The following is a 21,328-nucleotide window of genomic DNA, read 5'->3' on the forward strand; positions in this document are numbered from 1 at the left end:
TGTGGGTAAAGTGTTATTACATTTGTGGGCGTTATTACATTTGTGGGTAAAGTGTTATTACATTTGTGGGCGTTATTACATTTGTGGGCGATTATTACATTTGTGGGTGTAACAGGGTCAAAGCCAAAAATGAAACTCATGCGTCAATATGGGCACTTTGGTAATACTTTTACCTTGAGATTATCATCTGCGTGAAGTCATTGTGTGTTTTTTATAGTAATTAAGTAGAGAAAATCCTTTTTGAACTGACTTCTGATTATGGAAAGATGTATATTTATGCTTTATTTTTCGCGAGAGAGTATAATGAGCGAGCGGCTTGATTTTTTTTTTCAAATTTAAAGTTGCAAAGCTCGTTTAGGGTGGTCAATTATTCTTAAAATGGCACTATTGCGAGGTGTTGAGAGCGTGTATCACAAGCTAAAAACTTTAGGGCATTTCAACAAGAAATGAAAATAAAAAAATATCCGAGCAGGTTTCTGCTGTCATTAAAAAGATGTAACTAACTAAAGAATTAACACGAGCGTAAAACGCGAGCTTAAATATACTGACCAGAAAGGAACCTGTTAAAGAATGCATAAAGTGACCTCTTTAGGATACATATTTCACCCGAATCGAATGATTGAGAGTGTGCAGCGCGAGATGAAAATTTGTAATATTCCAGCCTGAAAACTAATTTTAAAAGCATGCTTTAAAACGAGTATTTTATTTCGAAAAACGGCATATTTTTTTAAAGGAATTTCCCATTTTGGAAAAATCGCATTTCCCCGTTTGTCTTTTTCGCTTTGAGGTGCAAGTGCCCCCTGCCTCCCCCCCCCGGCGGATCCTACTTTCGCCAATGGGGGGGGGCGAAATTTTTTCACCCATATTTTCCTCGATCGGCAGCTGAAAGTTGATTTGTTTGTTTCTTTGAAAGGGTAGTCCTAACAGTCATTAGTTAGCTTTATTTTTATAAAATAAAGTAAATATGTATTAACATTAAGCCCTTTTTAAACAATGCGAGCGCGAAGCGCGAGCTATTTATTTTAAATATGATGGGCAATATGTTTGTGATCTTTATAACGAGATGCCTATGTAACTAGATAGTAACTACGAGCAAGAAGCGTGAACAGAAATTTTAAATATAAACTCTGACCTGATCCGGGCGCCTATTTTTAATGCAATACATGCTTTGGCCACAACACACACATGTATGTATCATCGATCGTTATTTTGTAATGACAACACCGTGTTTGTTACCAAAATGAATTAATATCATTTTCGGAAATACGAATCTTATTTCGTTTTCGAACTAACGAACCTTCGGAACTACGAACCTCATTTTGTTTTCGGATTAACGAACTTTCGGAATTACGAAAAGAACCTTCGGAATTACGAAATTCATTTCGTTTTCGGACTAACGGAAATTCGGAAATACGAACCTTCGGAATAAACGAACCTTCGGAATAACAAAGCTTCGGAATTACGAATGTATGCGGAATAAAACAATAAACTTTTTATCAATCATAAGGGGGGCATTGCCCCTAAATTCTTCCTTTTAATGAAAAGCCCTTTAATAAGTAGTCATTCAGGATAATATAATAAGTAACCTCAATAATTATTATGTACAATCGGGAGCAATATATTATCGTTTGTTTTTCATGATGGGAAATGTACAATGGTTCACAGAATTTTTACGAGCTGAAAAACTTGAGGTTTTGTGTGAAGTTATATATTAGTGAATCAATTGATGATTTCCTATACACTATTTAAACAATGAATGAAACTGTTTGTGTAAATTGTGGGGCTAAAATGTTATGATTTTTTCTATAAAATGTATATATACATGATTTATGTCACAACTGTCACTTGAAATTCCACAAAATATTTTTTCTGAAGAAATGCGATTCTACTTTTTCAAACCTTTTTGCATTTCATGAAACCATATGGTTAGTCTTATTTTCCACTTTTTTTAGCAACCTGATTTGTCTTATTTTCCAGATTTTTTTTACAACTTGAAAACAGTAAGGATTTTCAATACTGTATATAAAAAAAATAGTGATCATCAAGGGAAGTCCAAATAGATGATTGATAGGTGAATATTTTTTTTACATCTTATAATAATTTCTCATTAGCATGCAAGAGGAAGTCATCTTCCAGGCTAGGATGAATCAATTATAAAGGTTTTTCTTTTTATGCTCAATGACAAAGATTTTAACCAGCTCTGACCAGTGAAAATCACCCATATAGTTGAAGGGATTCACAAAAGAATACGCCTACATGAAGTCAATTAAAATGGTTAGAATCACCTATTTCATGTTTTATGGAAATAAAAAAGTACTTTTTCAGTTCACTTTATGTCAAATCAATTACTTATATTAAAATAGGCCTAATATTTATAGTTTCTGAATCCAGATCCTGCAATTAAATGCAATATTAGTTATATTGTGTGTCGTACGGGTCAACTTTTAATAGGACAATTATTGAAAAATGAAGGACAGTAATTAGATCGGTATGGGATAAATCGATCACCCATGGGTCATTTCATGTGTCGTACGGGACATTGCCAACAATAGGTTCAGAAAAATCAGGGCTGCCCCATTATGGATCATGAAAATGTTGTAGATATTATTTGGAACCATCAATGATACATTATTCAATTTACTGGCAATATATCTTCTCGTGATTTGCCAATAATCGTTTCAGGCAGTGTTTGTACTTGACTATTTATTCAGCAAATTTATTGAAAATTGAAAGTTCAATTGTTCCCCCCCAAAAAAAAATATATATATGACTTCCTTTTTGGTTAAAACTCATAATTTTCATAAATTTAGGTATCATAGTAAAATATTACACTACTTGTGACTTATGAAAGCATGTTGAAATTTGACTCTCTCAATATATATTTTGTGTGTGCGTTTCTATATACTTGTTTTTCGTATTTGTGGTGTAGTGAGCTTATTATTCTTCATCAATGGTGTCAGTTTATATATATATATATTCAGTGATATAATAATATGAAAGCCATGTTACATAAACTCATAATTTATCAATTTGTTAGAAATCACAATGCTTTTCTTTAAAGGCAAATAATTCACTTCAGCATAATGTATATAAATAATGAGTATCTGATAAGTGCATGTCGAAAAAAATTAAAGGACAAATCCACCCCGAAGAATAGTAAAAAAAGAGTAAAATCGAACAAGAATAACAAGAGTAAAAAAAATTATGACATTTAAAGATTTCCTTGATTTCACAAAACAATTAAATGCACATTCTGGTCTGTATGCCTAATGAATATTCATGATAATGTGCATATAACGGTTTTCACAATAAATTGTTAAACTTTAAAATTCAATAAACTTTGCTGCTTTTTTATCAGATATTGATGAAATTTTCAGCACTCTGTGAATTTTACTCTATTTACTTAGGTACTAAATATTTCCATCCCTGAAAAATTCAAAAAGTTTATTTTTAAGATTTTGCAGTACCAAACACGTATTCATATATGTAAAAATAAGTAAATATCACTATTTTTTATACAAGCTGTAATAAAGATTAATTATATTTATTCGTCATGAATCGTAAATTAGGAAATTTATTCAATTTCATTTATTAGGCATGTTATTGAGTAGGTGCTATTAATGGAAGGCACAAACTCTGAATGGTTGTTATGCTTGATCTATCTCCACCGAACATTTATTGATTTCTTTCTCGTTGACTTTTGGTCTTGTGTAGAAGCAACATGATGTCAGATCTTCCCTTGAATTTTCTATCTCACTTTAAATCGTTTGCCTGTAATCTATTGTACTAGGGAATATCTTGCTTTAAATCACAGTTGTTGTTTTATTGTCGATGTATGTTTTGATCAAACTGATTTCGAACAATAAATTGAACCAGATGGATATGACTGTTCAATACAGAATTTGGAATATTCAATTGAGTTACCGCTTCACATAGGCATACAAACAATCATAAAATGGAAATGACTAATCAAGATCACGGTTGAATGTACATGATTGTTCAGAATAATCACAATGAACCGACCAGAATCAATACTGGCAATGATTGTATATTTGTGTTACCGGTCCACTGATCGTAATTGTTGTACATTGGACTCTGTTGTTAAATCACTTCTTTGTGGCTGAATGTAGACATACATTAAATATCGTTTGCTTTATTCCATGATATCTGAACACTTGTGAAGATTATTTTGTGAATAATAAAACAATAATCGGCTTCACATTAACATTGTAACTGAGGTATATGTTGTATATACTATATGTACATGAAAGAAATCAATTTTACGAGCAATATTTACTGCAATGTGATACGATTGATAGTAAGATTGATTTTATTTCTTTATGTTACAAGACACTACTATTGGTTATTAATGAGAGGGATGTAAGGGAGTAGAGCGAAGGGGGTGTAATGTTTTATGATCATTCATATCACATTTTATACAGAGGGGAACAGAGAGAGGAAATGAATTGATTTGAGAGAGAGGGAGAGAGAGGGAAGGTGGAGAAAGAGTGTGCATATGTGTGAATGGGTGTGTGTGTGTGTGTGCGTGCGTATGTTGAGGAGGGAGTCCACAAGAGAAAGATAGATGCAGATGAAGGACAGAGATGCGAGGAGAAGGGAAGGGGGGAGAATGTTACTACAGTGGAGAGAGAGAGGTGTGTGTGAGTGGGAGTGTGTGTGTGTGAGTGTGTGATGAGGAGAGAGTTCACAGTAGAAATAGATTTAGATGGAGAACAGAGATGAGGAATATAGAATGGGGGAGATTAGTGCAATGGAGAGAGGGATTGTGTGTGTGTGTGTGGGGGGGGGGTATTTCTATCAGGACCATGAGGGTCGATCGGCGTTCATTGTTCGGGGAAATGACAGATTCGAATTAAAACCTGAAAATTGTGTAACGACATCATTCTCAGTGCACGTTTTAAAAACGTGACTCTATTTGAATTATTATCTATTTAAAAGAATTTACATTGTCTTTTATTTCGCTTCTTCTAAACATGTTTTGAAGGATCTTAGAATGTGAACACCTGGTCTTGACTGGTATGGTAATTTCTCGGTTTTGGTTGACCGATAATGTTTTAATTGCATATTTTTGCACGGAACATTAAAGCGCCATCGACAAACTATATAAGAATATCTATTTGAAAGACTTTACATTGTCCTTTATTCCGCTTCTTCTAAACATGTTTTGAATGATTTTAGAATGTGAACATCTGGTCTTGACTGGTATGGTAATTTCTCGGTTTTGGTTGACCGATAATGTTTTAATTGCATATTTTTGCACAGGCATTGCTCGGCTTTTATCCGACAATACTCATATTACCTAATATCAAATGCTCGGACATTGCCTCGATTGAGCGATGCTCCTGTTATCCAGTGCATGATGCTTTGATACATGTTTTCACTTGTATGTATTTATTCTTTGCATGCCTTTACCTCGTTCATTTTCTCAAATATAATGACGACATTCTCAGGGCACGCATTAACGATCATTTTAGTTCAGTTTTGAAAACCGGACTGATTGGTATGGGAATCGTTCAGTATTGGTTGGACGTAAACTCATTAATCATGATGCTTTATAATGCTTTAATTGCATGTTTTCTGATTCTTTTCATTGTTAAGCAATTTCCCGCGCTCTTAAAGTATTTTAACATTAAAGCGCCATCGACAAACTCTCTCTATATAAGAATATATTATCTATTTGAAAGACTTTACATTGTCCTTTATTCCGCTTCTTCTAAACATGTTTTGAAGGTTGGACGATGCTCATTAATCATGATGCTTTATAATGCTTTAATCGCATGTTTTCTGATTCTTTTCATTGTTAAGCAATTTCCCGCGCTCTTAAAAGTATTTTAACATTAAAACGCCATCGACAAACTCTCTATTATCTATCTGAAAGACTTTACATTGTCCTTTATTCCGCTTCTTCTAAATATGTTTGAAGGATTTTAGAATTTAACATCTGGTCTTGACTGGTATTGTATTTTTTTCGATTTTGGTTGAGCGATAATATGTTTTAATTGCATATTTTTGGTTAGCATGGGCATTGTTCGGCTTTGGTCTAATACTCCTATTATCATGATTATCTAATGGTCAGGCTTTGATGTCTGTTTCAAACTGTTTGAGTATCTTGTTTGAATGCCATTAACCGCATTCGTAATCAAAATAACAACAATGCTGATTTTTTAGACTGCTTCTATTAAGGGTATCTGTTTATACGTAAATACCTGACCCTTGTTGGTATGGATATCGTTCCGTTTTGGGTGGCGAAATAATAACTCACAAGTATTTTGAATGCGTTAATGCAGGTTTTAGGAACTATTTGTTATTGAGTAATTTCCCGCGTGTTTTAAACGATTTCAAAATTGAACATCCATCGCCAAACTAAACTAATATATCTTGAACACATGACTCTTGTTGGATGAAATTTGCAAGTTACGAATTGTTTCGCCTTTATGCATTTATAGCGATTCTTTGTTATGCATTGCTCTGATGTATATATATATATGTGTGTATGTGTATATGTATATATATGTATATGTGTGTATATATATATGTATATGTATGTATGTGCATGTATATGCATGTATAATATGTTTTTTTTTTAAGTAATTTTCTTGTTTGCATGTCTATACCAAAATTAGCAACAATGACAATCTATTTTCAATTGTACGATACAAAAATTACGGGCGCCTCTTTTCATGTTCTGTTTTCATGTCCACGATATTGATTTTGCTTATGCTTAATCTTGTTATTTGCCCACCTGTATGGAGTATCATTATATTTCATCACTTGCATTTCTTATTATACTGATCTTTTCTTTGGGCATCTCTCCAGTAATAATTATCAACGATGTATCTTCACTGTCTTTGCTCTCTGACGCGTTCGTCCGCTCTGCCTACGAAGATTTCTGCTAAATCATGTAAATGCTTCCCTCTCTCGAAGCTTTATGAATTCGTTATTTGTTTGTACATGTATGTGTTTTCGTTTCTCTGTATGTCTGTTACTTATTTGTTCCCACACAGGACCTTTTATTTTAATTACTCTTCTTTTATTAACTCAATGCCGAAAGTAGTAGTGAATGTTGAGACGCTAAGTGTACTTCCGTGAATACCTTAATTGATATGCCGTTTTATTCTTTGAGTAATGATGACCTCTCCATTAATTTAAATACGCCTAGTAATTCAAATGGCTACCCTCAGGTTAATTCGGTGTACAACCACTTTGTAGCAAACAACATTAATGCATCATCAGAACTTCTTGATTTCCACACTGATCATGATTTAATTCGCAATCCTTCATCAGAATACATCACTAAACTTCAATTCAAAAACACTACTAGACAATTCTCCAAAGATATTTTTTCTTTATTACATTTAAACATAAGAAGCATAAATAAACACTTCGAAGAGTTCCAACTGCTATTAGACAATAATTCATCTAGAAATTCATTTTCCATTATTGGACTTACAGAAACTTGGTTAACTGATGAATCCAATATTCCATTTTCACTAGATCAATATGATTTTGTTTTTAATAACAGGAAAGATAGACATGGCAGTGGTGTTGCATTATATGTTTCCCACAATTACGAATACAAAATTCACAACGAAATCACTAATATGAACGAATATGTAGAGTCACTTTTTATCGAAATCAATGTCCCAAATTCCAAAAATATAATCATAGGTGTTATATATAGGCCACCAAATTCTAATCATAATGATTTTATACTTTACCATTCTAACTTGGTTAGAAATCCATTGTTGGTGAACAAACATGTTTTTATTTTAGGGGATTTCAATATCGATATATTGAAGCATGACAGTAACAAAACTGCCCATGAATTTCTTGAAACATTTTTGACATCTTCATATTTGCCATTAATATCAAAACCCACTCGCATTGCCGATCGCTCTGCAACACTTATTGATAAGATATTTTGTAACGTCATGCCGACTCCTGATTCTGAAATAATATTATCTGATCTGACTGATCACTTTCATATTATGTAACATTTTACCCTTAAGCACTCATGTATTAATCCTTCCAAGCCATCAAGGCGGAGACCTACTCCAGAGAATCTCGCAAGACTGGGTGTTTCGTTAGAGTCTGTTGACTGGTCACCTATTTATAACAATAATGATGTAAACATATGCTTCAATAACTTTCTGAATATTTTTATTAGTGAATTAGATAAGCATATTCCAAAAGTAAAAGATAGACAAACTAACTACAAAAAATCACCAAGACTTCCTTGGATATCTAAAGCACTTTTGCGTTCAATCAACAGAAAAAATAGTTTATATTATAATTCGAAACTTAAAGGCACTCTTCAGACAAAAACAAAATACACCACATATAAGAATACTTTAACCAAAACAATACGTTTGGCAAAGAAAAGATATTTTACTGATCAAATAATTCTGTATAAACACGACATTCAAAATACATGGAAAGTTCTTAAACAAGCTATGAATTTATCCAATAACAAGTCCGATATAACTGAAATAAGGTCTAACGGTCATATTATTGGAGATCCTGATGATATAGCTAATATTTTTAATGACTATTTTTCATCTATAGGAACTAACCTAGCTAGAGACATCCCCCCTTCAACAAAACACTTTTATGATTACCTAGGTACACCTAATTCTAGTTCAATATTTTTCACTCCCGTAGTTAAAAAAGATATTACTGATATTGTATCTAATTTGAATAATAAAAAAAGTCCTGGTTATGATGATGTCAATAACTTTATTTTAAAAAGTATAATATCTGAAATTGTCGATCCTTTGACATATATTTTTAACATTTCTCTAACCTCCGGTCAAGTCCCTGATCGCATGAAAATTGCCAAGGTCATTCCATTATACAAAAAGGGTGACAAGTTAAGTGTCAGTAATTATCGCCCAATTTCTTTATTATCATCCTTGTCAAAAATTTTAGAAAAAGTGGTTTATAGCAAAACAATTGATTTTTTAAAATCTCACAATATTTTTTCTAACTTTCAGTTTGGATTTAGAGAAAAACACAACACAGAACATGCATTATTGAATTTCGTTGATAAAGTGGCTCACGCTTTTGATAATTGCTCACATCTAGTCGGCATTTTTCTGGACTTTTCCAAGGCCTTCGACACCATTAACCATGATATCTTATTACATAAACTTTATCATTATGGTGTGCGCGGGAAGGCCTTGGAGTGGTTCAGAAGCTACTTATCCGACAGACGTCAATTTGTATCTTTGAATGGTCATGCATCCAATATGCAGTACATTAATTGTGGAGTCCCGCAAGGCAGTCTGTTAGGCCCTTTATTATTTATTATTTATATTAATGACTTTTGTAAATCATCTGATATCCTTTCGTTCATTCTTTTTGCAGACGATTCTAATATATTTTATTCCCATAAACATCCATATACCTTAGTAAATACTGTTAATAATGAACTTTTAAAAGTCACACAATGGATAAGATCCAACAAATTGTCTCTTAATTTACCTAAAACTAAATATATGCTATTTAGCAATTCCATTGATACACTTCCCATGGACATTGTTTTAGACGAAACTAATTTAGAAAGTGTCACATTCATTAAATTTCTCGGTGTTACCGTTGATAATAAGCTTTCCTGGAAATACCACATAGATTGTATATGTAAGATTATTTCGCGAAATATTGGCATTATCAATAAACTGAAATATCATTTTTCGTCGTCATCACTTTTAATGCTATATTCTTCCCTGATCTTGCCTTACTTGAATTATGGGATACTTGCCTGGGGCAGCACCCATCAAACCATTTTAGATAGACTGTTATTACTGCAAAAGAAGTCCCTTCGTGTTATTCATAATTCAGCTCTTCGTTCACACACTGACCCACTATTTTTTGATAGCAAATTGCTGAAGATAAGCGACCTATATTTATTTCATTTAGGACAATTTATGTTTAATTTTGACAAAAACACACTTCCGCGTGTATTTGATTCTATGTTTCCTCTTAATCGTTCTTTTCATAATTACCCTACTCGGCAATCTGACGAATTTCATTTACCCCGTTTTAGAACTTTATTAGCAAAGAGTACATTTATGTTCGATGGCCCTAGATTTTGGAACTCCCTCGACAATAACATAAAAAACAGCCCTTCCATATATTCTTTTAAAAGAAAACTTAAAAACGTTTTACTTAAATCCTACCGAGGTCTTCAGTTCTAATTCCCGCTCGTTATCATCTCCTCTCAGACTTAAAGTTATTTTTGTTAGTCTATCATTTTGTTTTATCCTCTCTTTTCGGTCGAAATTTGTCCTGATTCTATTTTACGTTTATTTCTCCTTTTGTCGTCCTGTTTTTTTTCTATTATTTTTTCGTTTTGTCTTGTTCTGTGAGTTATCCTGTTCTTTTTAATCTATTCAGTAAATCTCCGTAGGCAAATAGCAACCATTGCGTCTCTCTCTCTCTCCCTCTCTCCTCTATTCTCTTTCTTTAGGGGGATTCACATTATACAAGCTATGCTTTTTAGTGAATCCCCCATTTCCACAGATACTTTTTTTTCTATCCTAACTATATATTATTTGTCTATAAAATATTTTGTATTATATTTTTATATGTTAGTTATGATTATTATTAATGTATTGTAAATATTTGTTATAATCTATGAAAATGATTTGTATCAATATTTATTATTTCTGTTGGAAATAAAACTGAATCTGAATCTGAATCTTTTAGAATCAAGATGATTCTTCATTCATGTAGTATTATCATTATTATTATTATCATTATTATTATTATTATTATTATTATTATTATTATTATTATTATTATTATTATTATTATTATTGTTATTGATATTATTATGTGTGTCTGGTTTTTTTCCCCTTTCCTAAGCTTATGATGGGGGTCACTCACATTTTAAAATGTATTATGTCGATACATGTATTTGTTATAATAATTACAAAAAAGAAATTAATCAGGTATAATACTCAGTATATACTCAATATTTATAACACGGTTTTCCCACAAGCGCTCCCCATTTCAGTTAAAGGGAATCCAACCCAAATAAAAACTTGTTTTTTATGAGGAAAAGAAAAATCAGAAAAGTTGATAGGTGAAAGTTTGAACAATATTGGACAAACAACAACAAAGTTATGAATTTTTAAAAGTTGTAAATGTTGGTAATCACTATACACATGGAGACTTCAAATTTGCCGCAAATGGGATGTCATAGTGATGTAAGGCAAGGACGTCTCTTCTATGTACTCCAGTACATATTATGGCTAAAATATCATTTTTCCCAAAAGTTTAATTTCAAATTCTATTTTTCTTCCATGAGGACGTAAAACAATATACTACATGGGTTATATTTAGATTACTGCCTCAGGAGAATGGGTACTTGGGAGAAAACCACAAATCCCTGATAATAAAGTACATGGCCTTTGGGAAAGTTGTCCTTGCCTTTGTCATAATTTACTCACCCGCTAGCCAATTTGAAATCTGCATTATTAGTGATCTCAGTTCTAAAGCAGCTATAAGTTTCTTATTGCTTGTCCGATTTCTTTCAAACTTTCACCATTCATTCTTATTTATTTTTCTCCTTCCCAACACAACATATTATGGCTAAGGCTGGATTCCCCTTTAACATATTTATACAAACAAAACATTAGAAGGACATATTAAATGAAGGCAGTTGCCTAGAACAAAAGAGTTTTAAGGGACTTCTTAAAGGATTCGATTGTTGGGGATTGTCTTATTGTGAGACGGAGTTTGTACCATTTCATTGAGAATGCAACGGTGAATGTTCTATCTCCCGTCTGTTTTCTGTTGGATATGATAATTTAAGCATGTTAAGTGGGTCTTCAGAGGATCTAGTTCTTCTACCTGGGACATAAATTTCTAAACAATCGGACAAGTATTTTGGGGCTAGGTTAATAATATTTTCACATAATCCACTATGTGTACACACTGTGATTACACTGAATGACACAATGTTCTATTCAGTATGTCCCCCCTACCCCCCCCCCCTCCATCCCTCCCTCTTTCACTTTCTCTTTATAATCATCATGACCACTGATTTGTATTGATTCATATTCGATCGATAGAAGCGCTGAACCACACCCAGTTCGAGGCTGTAAAAATATTACCATAGAAAATTGGTGATATCATTTATATTTTGTCATTTCATTCTCTTTTGTGTGGTATCTCACCTTGTATGTGGGTAATATCTCTCACTATTAATACGAGGTCACCATATGGCAACGTGTGATTACAATCAACGACACGCCATTTTGTTTGAGTCAGATTTATATAATTTCTTTGGGCCACTGGATTTGTTTCCATTACAGAATTATAAGTACATATAGGTAAGTAGTTCGTAATAAAGTTTTTTATCATCATTCCCTTATAGGACAAAGAAGGAATCAATAATAAATAGGTAAGCGATTGTGTTGCTGATTCTTCATAGTCTCCACATAGAGTGGAATCGTCAGGTATATGCAATTGTAATTAAAACCGGGATGGACAGAAATAATCGTAACGCACCTCCTGTCATATACAACTCGAATTTACAATTAATTACAAGTTTCTGTTCTAGGTTGATAAAAACACACAAAAAAGATAAAGCAGGCTGAATTTAGCAGTGGACCGTACAAGCCTGTATATAGTGGTAAGGTCCATGTTATAAGATACCGAGGTTTCACACTTAAATGAATATAACATTTGGATTAATAGGTTAAATTCGTTTCAAAGATTTGATCATTTTAAGATCAGGGATAACATTAGGGGGAAATACCGAAACTTTCATGACAATTTGATAACGAATATAAAATAAATGACACTTCTAATCTTTCCATTATTCCATTAGTCCTAGTGTACATACAGTATGTGAATCAATGTCATTTAGATCAATTTCTTTTGTTTATTTGAATATGTTCCAAGAATGTTAGGATATACATATGAATGGTGCTTTATCGTATAAGATATGTGTCAGATTATGTTTGAAGGTTTTCATGGGGTATGAGCAATCGTGATAGTTGTTTACGGTACACCATGTGTAAGGACTAAGAAAAGTTGATAGAGGGAGAAGTGAAATGAGGTGAGAAAGTCGAGTATCTTTTGAAAATGGTCGTGGTCCTTAAAGAGATTGTAAACCAGAATACGGGGAGTTGAGATATTTTATTATTAGGCACGATCATAGGCTTGGGTAGAAGAGTGTTACTAATTTGTAGACCCCATGATTGAGAAAAAAAGATATTTCTCTTATACAGCAAACCACTTGGATACAAAAAGTAGTATTTTCAGTATCTGCTACATAACGAAGTGATGGCATATCGAAGTCCGGTTAACCCCTCAGGGGACGGCTGAAGTTTGACAGTTTGAATCATATATCAATTGAAGAGGAAAAATATTGACGGACTAAATGAAACACCCACACCCAATCACACACACGCATTCGTACGAAACCTGATTATCAGTTCGCGGTCGGGTGGGGCCCCTTGGTTTTGAAACACGGTTTCCAACTCTTGCCGGTGATGGCGCTGTCGTTATTTCTGCGACAAATCTGTGATCTGAACGGTGTTGCGACGTCCCAAAACGACGACCTTGAGCTGTCCTTGACGATCAGTATTGGCTGCATAATCGTACCCGATAGGGTAGCCGACTCCAGTCTCGACGATGGAACTCACCGCAGTGGGTTTTTCAGATACACCAAAAAGGACGACTTCTCTACACGTCTCGATCATAAGTTGATTAAAAGCTTGGTAAATAATTACTGAAGACTTCAAAAATAAGATTCATTTGGTGACTAAATAACTCGAAGATACAACTCAGGAAACATGAAATGGCGACTGGCAGGAATTAAACTAAGACGACTACATGTCTTCACTCAACGAAAAAAAAAAAAACGTAATGCCTGCTACTAGCTTGTACACCAACCAATACACCTTACCCGACGTATCAACTTGGGCGTGGCACATACGTGTACGTATATACATTCGTACAGATTCAATTACGAGCCACGTACGCTCGGTGAACTAATTTGCATAATTACCATAGCGACGAGCGCGAAGAAAGAAAATCGGCGGCAATTTGCCATGAAGCTATTTTGCTATACAATAAATTGAATAGGCCCGATCATTGACCAGTATTTTTTTTAAACGTTAATATTAAGGAATCTTTTCCTCAGTTAAATTTTGGGAGATAAAAGTAAGAAAAAATATATTTAAAAAAAATGACAATTTAGGAACTCGACTTGTGACAATACCTTTAAAAAGGTACAAATCAAACACATTACATATATTCAGCCAGTGCGTCTTAATGGGCACCCCTGTAGCCATACTACATGCATAGAAGGGTTCCATAGAAAAAAATGTTTTTAACTTGTTGTTTTTTATTGTAATCTTTTTCTGATTTTATTATTTTTCTATTTAAATTATATAATTTTTAGTCTGGATTACACCTTCAAGTTGTGCTGAATCGGGAACTACGCCATCTACGGCGAATGTCTGAGGAACCTAACAGCCTAAAGAGAGAGTTTACCCAATCAGGTAAAATTTCATTTGTTTCTCTCATTTAACGTACCCTACAATGAGATAAATCATTTTGATAAATCATGCCCTTTCATTTATTTCAAGCGATTTGATATTTCAAGATTAAGAAATAAATCTCATAATAGGCCATTTGCTAACGTAAATCGAAGACAAAAATAAAGAATAGAACATAACATTTTAATAAACGGAACATGTTTCGAGGTGTCGCACCTCATCCTCAGCCTGAAAATTATTAACAGAGTCATTGGTATTTATACAGTTGAGATGTCAAGTAAAAATTTCAAGAATGCAGTCACTCAAGAATGCAGTCACTCAAGAATGCAGTCACTCTCATCTCTTTGATACTTGTATCGAGAATTTGAAAGAAGTGTTGAGCAGAAACATGTACCCAGGTTGGTTAATCGAAAGGTCATTGAACCAATACATTCAAAACATCCAAAACCCAAACAATGGTCAGGAGAAAAAGACTACAAGATTTTTTTAAGTTACCATACATTGGTAAAGCATCAAAGGAACTTGAAAAGAGAATCAACATTATGGTTAAACAATATTGCCAAGATCTTCATATTACTCTTTCTTTCTCATCTTTCAAGCTCAGTTCTTTACTTTCTGTGAAAGACTCCATTCCCCAGGAGCTCCGTGTTTGTGTCATATATCAATTTACATGTGCGAGATGTAAAGCTCGCTATATTGGTCAAACCAAGCGTCATTATAAGACACGAGTACAGGAGCATCTGGGGAAGGACAAAAACTCCCATGTCTGGAGACACTTGCAATCGTCACCCCAGTGCTTGTTAGAATGCAATACCCACTGTTTCAAGATTCTCGATACTGCTCAAACAGATTTTCAACTAAAAATAAAAGAAGGGCTTTTCATCAAATGGAAACAACCTCAACTAAACCAACAGGTGTACAATTACCAAATAATGTTATCCATTTAATTTAAACCCACCCCTATCTGATAAATCCATAGACTTTGTAACTTTTTACTTCATTCCATTCAACAATTGCATTCCTTGTAATCCTGTGTAACTACATTCTTGAAATTTTTACTTGACATCTCAACTGTATAAATACCAATGACTCTGTTAATTTTCAGGCTGAGGATGAGGTGCGACACCTCGAAACATGTTCCGTTTATTAAAATGTTATGTTCTATTCTTTATTTTTGTCTTCAATTTAGTATCGTGTCGTTCTTTTGGAAGTAACGTAAATCGATAAACCATGATCATTTATTGACCCCTCTCCCCCTCCTTCCCATTCATCTCACTTTCTTACTCGTTTTACTATCCTTTTCTTCTCTCTCCCTCTCTCTCTCTCTTCTTCTACTACTCCCCTTTTCCTTTCCTATTTGTGTTGTTGTTCTCCTTTCTTTTAAATTCTTACTCCTCGTTATTCTTTAATTGCATTTAATTGTATTCTTCCTTTCATCCTCTCTTTTCTTTTGTTAAGGGAGAAATATACTGATTATGAAAATAGTATTATTCAGTGGTGTAACTACGGGGGAAAGGGGGGGGGCACATGCCCCCCTAATCGGCTGCCCCCCCCTAAAACAACGGGGAAAAGAAGAAAAAGAGGGAGAAATGAAAAGAAACATAAGTGAGAAAGAAGCATTATTGTTTATAATAATGGTATATTATATTATGATTATTTTATGTTATATTACATAAAAACATTTTTTCACAACTTTATGAAGCATAATTTGCCCAGGGCCTATGTCTTTATTGTTCCTGGTGCTCGAATTGTCTGTTTAAAGAGATATATAATCGAGTTGTACGAAAACCTCCCGTTTTCAAGTCAATTCTTGCACTCCGAGTTATTATTTTTTTATGAAGTGAACTATGCTTCTTTGTCATGACTACTTAAAGTGATAAAAAAAATCCTGTCTCCGTGTTATGTTCGCATGAGTGTATTAGTGAAACATGTCTGCTCTTCATCAATGCCTAAAATCAGTCATTAAATGTCCTGTTTTCTGATCTGAATAATTATTTTTAAAAATTCCATCTCGCGCTTCGCGCTCGTATTTTTTGGTTAGTGAAACACATAAGGTCTTAGTGAATTCCTACAAACAAGCCCATCTTCAGGCCTGAATTTCCGAACTTTTCAGCTCGCGCGTCGCGCTCGTAATATTGAGATGCGTATAAGAATCATTATCACAATTACTTCAGAAAGTGCTCCATGTGATTAGATGTAATTATAACAAAATCAGCAAGCGCTTGGCACTCGCCTTAGATGACAATGGTGAGATATGTATACTCTCAATGGATTCCTAAAATATAGTCCTTAAAATGTCTTTGTTTGGGATCAATATATACAAAATTTCAGCTGGGTTTGTTTAGCGAGACAGGAACGTGTCATAATTTTAAAAAGAATACTCTTAATGTCTCTTTAGGTCTGAATATCACAAATTTTCAGCTCGGACTTCGCGCTCGCATTGTTTGATCAGTGATATACATATCTGTTAAATGGCACTGTCCTTAAAGGGGAAGTTCACCCTGACAAAAAGTTTATTGTAAAAATAGCAGAAAAAATAATTAAAAATATTGCCGAAGGTTTGAGAAAAATTCATCAAATAATTAAAAAGTTATTAGAATTTCAATTATTTGATTTGTGACGTCATATGCGAGCAGTATTCCTACATAGCGAATGGTAAAAAATCAATGAAATGTCATTTTCTCAGAAAATTGAAAATGGTTTTCACTGTAACTTTTGTATATCAATAGACAAATCATTTCACACCCGATCATGAAAAGAAAACAAAATTAAGTCATCAGGAACCATACAAAATTTGAAATTCATACATTTTATATTATATAACACATGGGGCAGCTGCTCGTTTATGACGTCACAAATTCAAAATTTTGAACTCTAATAACTTTCTTACTCTTTAACGGATTTTCCTCAAACCTTCACCAATATTTTTTACTATTTTTTCTGCTATTTTTACAAGAAAGTTTTCTTCAGGGTGAACTTCCCCTTTAAAATGCCTCTATGGGGTGATTCCGTACGTGTCTTACGGGACATTTAGAAAACATTTGACAGTTTTTGACAAGAAAAAACAAAAAAATATTCCAGTAACTATAGGTGGTCATCAACTACTACCAGAGTGTAAGAAAAACCAAGACTTAACATGACTTTAACTCACATCCTGTATATTACAGATTAAAAATAGTAATGTGTCGTACGGACGCAGAAAAAGTGGCTTTTTTAGAAACCTCAAGTTTGTACTCAAAAGTCCGTGAGTTGGGCAGATAAAGTTCATAGAAACTGATTTCAAATTGACACTCAATTACCCAAGAACAAACACATTTACAAAAGAAAGCAAAATAAACATTCATGAATAAATAAAGCAAATTATAATTTTCGAGAACATTGTGGCGTACGGGACATTCAAAATGTGTCGTACGGGACATCTCTAAATTGAAGCCAAACTTTCTTACTTTATGTCACTTTGGCTTCTTCAATCACATTATTTGGCTGATGATAATGATAATCCCATCAAACTAAGACATTCATTAGGTTAGAAACCGCTATTAGGTGAATATTTCTGTCAATATATCATAAACAAAATAATGTGTCGTACGGGACAATTGTGTGTCGTACAGGACACTTGTGTGTCGTACGGGACACTTGTGTGTCGTACGGGACACTTGTGTGTTGTACAGGCACTGCGTGTTGTACTGGGCAGCCTGAATAAATAAACATGAACTTTTTATCAATCAGAAGGAGCATTGCCCCTAAATTCTTGCTTATTTATGAATAATCTTTTAATAAGCAGTCATTCAGGACAAACCTCAATATATACAATTGGGAGCAATATGTTATATTTTTTTTCATGATGGGAAATGTACAAGTGTTCACAGCATTTTTACGAGCTGAAAAACTTCAGGTTTTGTGTGAAGTTATATTTTAGGGAACTAATTGATGATTTCCAAACACTATTTAAACAATAAATGAATGAAACTTTGTGTAAATTATGGGGCTAAATAATCATGATGTTACGATTTTTATATAAAATGTATATCTACATGATATATGTCACAACTGTCACTTTTTTCCCTTTTTTGGTCACAATTTTTTTGTCTAAAGAAATGCGGTTATACTTTTTCAAACCCATCTGCATTTCATGAAACCATATGGTTTGTCTTATTTTTAAGATTTTTTTTACAACTTGAAAAAAGTAAGGAGTTTCAATATTGTATATAAAAAATAGTAATCATCAGGGGAAGTCCAAATAGATGATCATGATGATTGATATGATTTTTTTTACATCTTATAATCATTTTACATTAGCATGCAAGAGGAAGTTATCTTCCAGGCTAGGTTGAAATAATCATAAAGGTTTTCTTTTCAGGCTCAATGAAAAGAAATTAACCTGCTCTGATCAGTGAAAATTACCAGTTTAGCTGAAGGGATTCACAAAAGAATAAGCCTACATGAAATCAATTAAAATGTTTAGAATCACCTATTTCATGTTCTATGGAGATAAACAAAGTACTTTTTCAGTTCACTTTATGTTAACTCAATTAAATGAATTTAAATATGCATACTATTTATGGTTTCTGAATCCAAATCCTGCAATTAGATGCATTATTATATCGCGTGTCGTACGGGACATGTCCCGTACGACACAGCGTGTGTCGTACGGGACATTTTTAATAGGACAATAAATGAAAAATGAAGGGCAGTAATTAGATCCTTATGGGATAAATCGATCACCCATGGGTCAAACAAAGAGAAACTCATTTTATGAAATTGCATCATCAAAAATAAACTTGTAGGAAAAACTTTTGCATTGTCATGTGTCGTACGGGACATTGCCAAAAATAGGTTCGGAAAAATCAGGGCTGCCCCTATTATGGATCATGAAAATGTTGTAGATATTACAGTGTGTATTTGGAACCATCAATGATATATTATTCTATTGACCTGCAATATTTTCAGTCTTCTCTTGCTTTGCAAATAATTGTTTCAGGTAGAATTTGTACTTGACTATTCAATGAGCAAAATTATTGAAAATTTAAAATTCCATTGTTCTCCCCCCAAAAAACTATATCTGTCTTCACTTTTGGTTAAAACTAATAATTTTCATAAAATTTAGGTATCATAGTAAAATATTACACTACTTATGACTTATTGAAAGCATGTTCAAATTTATGATATTTTTGAAGTTCTAGTGTGGAATCGCTATTAGGTCAGTATACCTGGCAACTGGTCCTGGTCTTATTAAATATCAATGGAAAGGTAACATGGGGATTATCATTAGGTCATTTGAAAATAACGAAAATTTTATATGAGGTGGAAATCCCCAATTAAAGAGCGCTAAAATGCCTCTCTGAGAAATGCTTTGCATTGGTCTCTGAATTGATTCGAATTTGATGACGTGTATGATGTCACCAGAGACGTGATATAGCTCTCACACATCAAGATCCACACACGCGCGCAAAATCTATTGCGAATAGTAGTGAACGTGCGATTTCTCCACACTGTCACTGAGTAGTTCGATCATGAAATGGTAGAAAACCATAAAGTTATATCTAGATTTGGATTTCGAAACAAATGTTGTTGAAGAAGAAGAAATGCTAGCTCTAGTGAACAAGAAAGCGATATGGAGGAAGGAAAATGGGGGAATTGTGCCGGTGATGGAGTGTAACCAACCCTGTCATGTCATGCATGTCGTATTTAGTCAATTCACATTTGTACCTGCACGGTGCACCTCCCAAATGAAGCAATGATGAAAAAAGTCCACGACAGAGTCTCTTCATTCATTCAACAACTTCGAAATATAAATAAATAAATTGTTTATATTCTTCTTAAATGATAAATTATTGTTACAAATTTGTATATACGAAGATAGTGAATTTCAAATGTTAGGTCCTACTTGTCATATAGATACATATAAATCGCACGTTCAGAAGGGCAATAACAGATTGAAATGATGAAATATGTAAATGAAATGCATATAACATTTCTAATTTCTTACTTGGATGAGAAAGGAAAGATGGTGTTTTTTAGCCTAAATGTCATCCAGCTTATCTTCTTAAACTTGTAACCTATACAGGTCTTATAATTTAGGAATGGTCATGCCTGATAGTAATGGAGGGTTTTCCTTCCCCTCTTCTTTTAAACTTTGACTGCTAAGTTTTCCAAAGTACTCAGTGTTTTAAAACAAAAAAAAATTGCATGAGATACGATGAAAGGAAAAAACAACAACATTTCATCTGTTTATGAGACCAAAATAAGAAGAACGAAATTATACAATTAAAACACTCTTTTTCCTTTCTCTTTCCTGCTCGATGAATATTCTACATGTAACAATAAAACAAGAGGAAATACGTAAGAAAAAATATGGATTCCTTATATTTCTTAAATAGAAAGGCCTCGTCTGTATTCGATATTTGATGTGTAACCTATTTTAAAAGAATATATTGACGATCCTATCATACTTTCTGATGGAGTCTCCAATCAATGTAGCTGATTTATTTCAAAGCTAAGAAAAGGAAAGAAATTCTGTCATTCTTAGGTAGGATCATTTTATCTTAATTCCTTTTTGCTACTGATTATAAGTGTGAACACGAATATTGTTGGTTTTTCTAGCAGAGTCTCCGTTCGGAGAGGTCATGCTTTGATTTGATACGCACTACTGACTACAACATGAAAAAAATCTGTTATAATTGTCTTTATGTTTGTATATAAACCCCTCAATAAAAGTTCTGCAACTCAAGTTTGAGTGCTAATAATTTTTTTTAGTTTGCCATCATGATATGTAAAAGTGGTATCTTCTT

General features: G+C 33.3%; 1 protein-coding gene across 1 annotated transcript in view; it reads left to right on the top strand.

Annotated features, from left to right (window-relative positions):
- Positions 1-14,444: 14,444 nt before the first annotated feature.
- Positions 14,445-21,328, top strand: part of LOC121417524 — a 36,346-nt gene continuing 29,462 nt past the window's right edge. Inside the window, exon 1 of the mRNA XM_041611244.1 lies at positions 14,445-14,540. The gene's annotated coding sequence lies outside the window, so the exon portion shown is untranslated. The remainder of the gene's footprint in view (positions 14,541-21,328) is intronic.

Source organism: Lytechinus variegatus, chromosome 6 (assembly GCF_018143015.1).
Source record: "Lytechinus variegatus isolate NC3 chromosome 6, Lvar_3.0, whole genome shotgun sequence".
In the NCBI taxonomy this organism is placed as follows: Eukaryota; Metazoa; Echinodermata; class Echinoidea; order Temnopleuroida; family Toxopneustidae; genus Lytechinus; species Lytechinus variegatus.